This window comes from Clarias gariepinus, chromosome 12, assembly GCF_024256425.1.
Source record: "Clarias gariepinus isolate MV-2021 ecotype Netherlands chromosome 12, CGAR_prim_01v2, whole genome shotgun sequence".
Taxonomy (NCBI): Eukaryota; Metazoa; Chordata; class Actinopteri; order Siluriformes; family Clariidae; genus Clarias; species Clarias gariepinus.
In genome coordinates this window covers 1,878,225-1,884,485 of record NC_071111.1, presented here as the reverse complement: position 1 = coordinate 1,884,485, position 6,261 = coordinate 1,878,225, and the positions used below count along the sequence as shown (strand labels likewise).

Below are 6,261 nucleotides of genomic sequence, written 5' to 3'. Positions count from 1 at the left end.
AAAAATGCCATAATATATAAATCTATAAATAATAATAGAGACACAACTCCTGAATAGTGTTTATGTCTGGAGTTATGATGTGTGTAAAGTTGGTGTAAGTCATCATGTGTTTAAGTCTAAATAAGAGACATTATTTTTAAAAAAATAATATAAATGTTTTTTTATTATGTGAGTTTGTGTATTTATCTTTGTTTCTGAGAATAAAATAGAATCTTTATTGTTATTGTACAAGAACAGAGACATTTGATTTGCAATTCAAAAAAAAAGTCCTAAAATAAACACAATAAAAACATAAACATGGTGCAGTAGAGCAGTATACACTTGTGTGATATTAATTTTTTCCCTGCATGTGATTTACTCAACTCAAACACAGATCATCACAATATACAAAAATAATAAACATTAAAACACTTTCATTTTATTAATTGTATAAAAATAGATGATTGTTACACAATAGGAGAAAAAGCGAATAAAACTCTGCATAATGCAAAATATTGAATTGTTCTCATTCTGCGAGGCTAAAAGTCACCTTTACTTGTATATTGTTTATTAAGATGTAACGTTAAAATTAACGAGCCGTCAATCATTAAAAAGTGAGAATATTGAATAAAACCTGAGATCACAAAACAAACATATGAGAATATTAAAGAAATATTAGATTATTAAACAAAATCCTGAGAATAAGGAAAGAAATTGGAGAGTTTGAAGGAAACCTGAGAATTTCACATGAAAATCTGAGAATCCGTAATGAAACTTCCAACATACACAGCTCCCTAATAGAGACTGCAACAAAACATTCATTTCAATGATATGTTTTATAGTTAAACACACAGCATGAAACCTAGACGTATATATTGCTTGCATATTGTTTACAAAGACAAGATATTCAGATGAATTGTCAGAAATGTGTTGTAAAAGGAAAGCTGGAAACATTTGGTTCAGTAATAATGGAGCTGATTTAACTCTCCCTAATCTATTTGCTAATAACAAGGTGAGAAAATGAACATGGTTCAGAATGCATGAAATTATTGGAAGTAGAATCAAATCATTGTTTGTGTTTATAAAAGTTGAAATGTAATTTCCTGAGAAAAGGCCTTTGGGGGCGTGTCTCAGTCACATGGTCCCTGTCTTTCTGAGATTTCTCCTCCACCTCATCATATTCTGTAAAATAAACACATTTACCTCTTTAATATCTCCTTTGTATTGGATTAATAGTCATTGTTTTGTAAAACCTTCAAATACAGTAAATTGATGCACTATGTAGGATTTCTTTGATCTTTAAACAATAAATGAAGAGAATAGAGGACATTTATCAGATGAGTTTTCTTAATATTAACACAGGCCATGTGTATAAGATGTGATAGAGATGTCCATCAAATTTCACATCATTTTACAAACTGATTCAACTGTAGAAATGCTACAAAACAATAATACATTTTATATAGTATTACATTTCTATTTTCCTGTTAAATGTTTGGAATAAATAGATTCCAGTCCATACAAGATTTCAGCCACGGAATACTATACTATAATTATATTATACCAAAGATAGAAGTGTATATTTAAGTTATTTTAATGTTCTATTCTGTAGGTCTATTTCCCTAGTTTTTTTTTATATATTTAAATTTATAATATATAAATTAATAAATATAATAACAATAAACCGATACAAACAGAAGCTATATAACAGTTCATTCTTTGTACAAATAAAATCGTTAGCTAGTGAACTTAATTAGCTAGTGTAAATAATATTTTTTTACAAGCCCTTGAGCTGTTGTTGGTGCTTGTTTGGCCAGTCAGTTTCCTTGCTGTTTTCCCCGACGCATTCATAATCATTAGTCTAGTTCTACCGGTGCGGTGTTTATCCCCACCCCCATTAAAACGTTGTATACAGAGGCTCGCATGCGATAGGTTGTGCGTGGTCTACTACACAGCAAAAACATATTTGTATATTATTTACATCTAGTCATTTGGCAGACGCTCTTATCCAGAGCGACTTACATTTTTATCTCATTACACATCTGAGCAGTTAAGGGCCTTGCTCAGGGGCACAACAGTGGCAACTTGGTGGTTGTGGGGTTTAAACCTGGGATCTTCCGAACTGTAGTCCAATGCCTTATCCACTGAGCTACCACTGGCCCAATATTATGACTGAGATACGGCGGCTCACATCCGCGTGCGTTTGCACAGTGCCGCAAAGACAGCGCTTATTTAACACGTATAAATATGTGTTTGTTATATTTCTGGGAAAGAGGAATCTCTTATAAATCTCTTATATCAGCGCGCGTTCATCTGACTTTAGATCAAAATTCGGCAAAGTGAAAGAACGCACGCGCGCGCTGTGGGATCACGCGAACATTTTACATTCACCCAAAGATTAATTCAAAACCACATTTCGGCCATTCACACACATGCATTGTGCTGTGTTGTTGTTACACACTTTCACTTTTCATCTCCACTTTTATCAAAATGCTCCAGATATGAGCCGCCACAAACAGCTTTGTTTCAGTCAGAATATTTATCTCTCATAAAGAGAGGCGACCTATACTTGCTGATTAAACACTGCATTTTTTTTAAGTAAAAGCGCGCGATGTGAGCAGCTTTAATTATTAATAATTAAATAATTATTAAATGCTGGACATAAACAGCTAAAATCAAGATGAATGTTATTCTTTAGATTGTTATTATCATGTTTGCTGTTTTGGGTTCAGCGTTAAATGATTATTTGAAACTGAAGCACCTCTTGTAGATTCATGCCACGAGTCATTTTATCATACAAAGATCATTAAGTTGTGCTCAGACCACTAAGCATCTGTGGATTTAAAAATTGACATTTTTACCGTTTTAAATAAAAATGTTTTTTTTATTATTTTTTTTTTTTTAGCTGTTTGTGCTGTTTTATTTAATAATAACAATAACAATAGACAGATAGAAACATAGAGTCTGTCTAAACAAAATTAATTGCAGCCGTTTGCAAAATGTCCCTTTCCGCCACCTGGCGGTCATTTCACAAATTACTTTAAATTGCAACTGATTTATTTCGGCTGTTGCCGTTTGCCGCGACAGAGTGCGTGGCAGTCATAGACATTCCCCTTGAGTAACCACTGTATTAACTTGATTATACTAATTTTATAAAAATGAAAAGTAACTATTTAAATATATAGACTATTAAATTATAAACGTTTAATGATGTTTTATTGTCTACCAGCTGGTGCAGTAAGAAAAAGGATTAACCAATAGGAACAGTGCATTTTCCTATTAGTGTGTGAAGGCTGCTAGCCAGAGACTCCACTATAAGTGAAATTATATCACTCTTTATAAGATGGAATTTTAGCCTTTGTTAAGATACTTATTTAATTATTTATTTATTTATTATTAATTACTTATTTATTTTTAGTAAAAATATTATAAATGTATTTCAATGAACCATGATTGAATTTTTTTTATTTGTTTAGTTGTCGATTGTGATGTTAAAATCTCATTTAACAACCATTTTTATTTTTATGTCCTCATGAGTGCCGGCCCGTCGAAAACAGGTAATACAGACCATACAATACATAGTCTCCTAGGGCCTAGGGACCTTATGACAAGGGCCCCACCCACATATTAAAAGTGTTTTCTTCTCACCACAATAGAACATCAATACATTGTTGTATTCGCAACTCATGGACTCATTAAACATGATATAATTCACAACAACTGTGAGTAAAAATTACCCACCATATTAAATAAAAAGGATTTATTAAAAGAAGCTTTGAGATGTCATTGTGCTTTGTAGTGAGAGAAGGAAACAGGTGGAGTAAAATCTGGAGCGATGGAGGTACGCTTTGGAAAGCAGAGGATTGAAGGTTAGGCGTACCAAGACAGAATACATGTGTGTAAATGAAAGGAACCTAATTGAAACGGTGAGACTACAGGGAGCAGAGGTAAAGAGGGTGCAGCACTTTAAGTCCTTAGGGTCAACAGTCAAAAGCAATGGTGGAGGTAGCAGAGATGAAGATGTTGAGGTTCTCTTTGGCAGTGACAAGGATGGATAGGATCAAGAATAAGTTCATCAGAGGGACAAACCATGTTAGATGTCTTGGAGATAAAGTCAGAGAGGCCAGATTGAGGTGGTTTGGACATGTTCATAGGAGAGATTGTGAATATACCGGTAGAAGGATGCTGAGGTTGGAACTGCCAGGCAGGAGGTCTAGAAGATTTATTTAATTTATAGAAGATTAATGAGATTTATGAATTCAGTAAGAGAGGACATGAAGTTAGTTGGTGTGAGAGAAGAGGATGCAGAGGATAGGGTTAGATGGAGGCAGATGATTTGCTGTTGTGACCCCTGAAAAGGAACAGCCGAAAGAAAAAGAAAAAACGCTAAAAACAACAATAAAACAAAACAACAGTATAAATCAAAGTATTTGAAATATACACAGAAGCCCCACATACTAATTTGCATAACACCGCCTGTGATGTACTGGGAGAACTGGAGTGCCGTAATGATCATAGTATTCGTGCACATAGATTCCACTATATCTCTTTAAATTCCTCATGTTTAATAGAAAGTCAATGATGTCCTAAAAATATCCTATATTAGATCTTCCCTTAACATTTATTAATGTTTCATGGTTTATTAATCAGTGGCATGACAGAAAATGTGCTGTCAAAAATAAAGTTCCTGATATTTTAAACTTTTACGGTAATATGGATTTAATATGGTGTGTGTTGCCTCTCACAATGTCGTCTGTCTTGATGCTTGATGCTCGGTTAAATTTTTAATCTATGCGATGCACATTAATGCTATTTTAATTTGAAATGTCACAGGAACCTCACAACAGATTAATTTAATTGTTAAAGTTTTTAATTAATTTGAAATGTCTCTATGTATGTATGCTGTAAGAAAAATGAGTTTAGATGATTTTTAATAATAGAAATAATAATAATAAGAAGAAAAATATTAAGTAGAATGTATTGTAATTCCTTTTAACTGTTTACCTGTTAAATAAATTAAATGATAATTATTTTATTTAATAATGAAATAAAATTTATTAAATACTACATAAGTGCTATATGTACATATACTCAGCAAAAAAAGAAACGTCCTCTGACTTTAAACTGTTTTTACTTTCAGTAAACTTAATGTGTAAATATTTGTATGAACACTAAAAGAGTCAACACTATAAGACATAAACTAAAAATGTTTCCCAATGTGTCCCTGAATGAAGGGAGGCTCAAAATCAAAAGTACCAGTCAGTATCTGGTCTGGCCACCAGCTGCTTGAAGTACTGCAGTGCATCTCCTCCTCATGGACTGCCTATTGCGGACAGTCTGAGCACTGATGGGGGGATTGTGTGTTCCTGGTGTGACTCGGGCAGTTGTTGTGGCCATCCTGTACCTGTCACGCAGGTGTGATATTCGGATGTACCCATCCTGTGCAGGTGTTGTTACACGTGGTCTTTCACCGCGAGGATGATCAGCCGTCCTTCCTGTCTCCCTGTAGCGCCGTCTTAGGCGTCTCACGGTGCGGACATGGCAATTTATTGCCCTAGCCACATCAGCAGTCCTCATGCCTCCCTGCAGCATGCCTAATGCACGTTCACGCAGATGAGCAGGGACCCTGGGCATCTTTCTTTGGGTGTTTTTCACAGTCGGTAGACAAGTCTCTTTAGTGTCCTGCGTTTTTAGAACTGTGACCTTAAATGCCTACTTTCTGTAAGCTGTTAAGGTCTTAACGACCATTCCACAGGTGCAGGTTATTTAATTGATTATGGTTAATTGAACATGCATGGAAAACATTGTTTAAACCCTTTACAATAAAGATCTGTAAAGTTATTTGGATTTTTACAACATTATTGTTGAAATGCACAGTCCTGAAAAAGGGACGTTTCTTTTTTTGCTGAGTATATATGGAGCTCATGTGTACTTCCCTTTCCCTGTTGCAGTACCACTGTGCATCTCATTGATGTGAATCTCATTTAAGGGCTAAAAGTTATAACTTGTTTTTTTTCTTTTCATCAGGATTTTTAAATTCAGTTTAGATTTGCTCAAGTAATACTTTTTAAGAAATTAATAATTATATGTTACAGAGAATAGATTAAATAAAAAGCCATTAAACATTATTTAATTAATTATTGTTTAGTGATATTAATGTAGATTAAAAATATTGTTAAATTGCTTAGGTTATTATATGAAATATATTTAGCTAAATTGTTTTAGATGTGGGTGTGACTTGTATCACAGCAGCATTATGAAAAATTTATTTCATAAGAAGGT

The 6,261-nt window shown here is 33.7% G+C and overlaps 1 pseudogene; it reads right to left on the bottom strand.

Annotated features, from left to right (window-relative positions):
- Window positions 1–662: 662 nt before the first annotated feature.
- The window catches only part of LOC128534664 (scavenger receptor cysteine-rich type 1 protein M130-like), a 69,691-nt pseudogene continuing 64,092 nt past the window's right edge, over window positions 663–6,261 (bottom strand).